The following is a 340-nucleotide window of genomic DNA, read 5'->3' on the forward strand; positions in this document are numbered from 1 at the left end:
AGGTTTATACTGATTTCCTCTGCCTATTTTTATTGGTATAATGTGTGATAGAAATAATTATTAGGAAGTATGAAAATAGATAGTTGTAAGCCATTGCCTTCTTCAAAAAATTAGATCTTAAATGGTTCTAGGACATACCTGCAAAGAAGGCTTTGAAAATATAAGCCCCACCCAGTGCTTTGGCATACTCAGGAGAGTTGCATTCCAAGAGACCTGCCTAGGGGATTGTTGACAGATTGAAGAAAAAAAAGGAATCCTCTGGCTTTTTAAATTTTGTACTAGTGAATTGTTCCTGAATCTGAAAAAAAATTGGAGCCATGAAAAAAACTCTCCTTTCTAG

Source organism: Echinops telfairi, unplaced genomic scaffold, assembly GCF_000313985.2.
Source record: "Echinops telfairi isolate 266 unplaced genomic scaffold, ASM31398v2 ScPeMD7_2;HRSCAF=8, whole genome shotgun sequence".
NCBI classification, from domain to species: domain Eukaryota; kingdom Metazoa; phylum Chordata; class Mammalia; order Afrosoricida; family Tenrecidae; genus Echinops; species Echinops telfairi.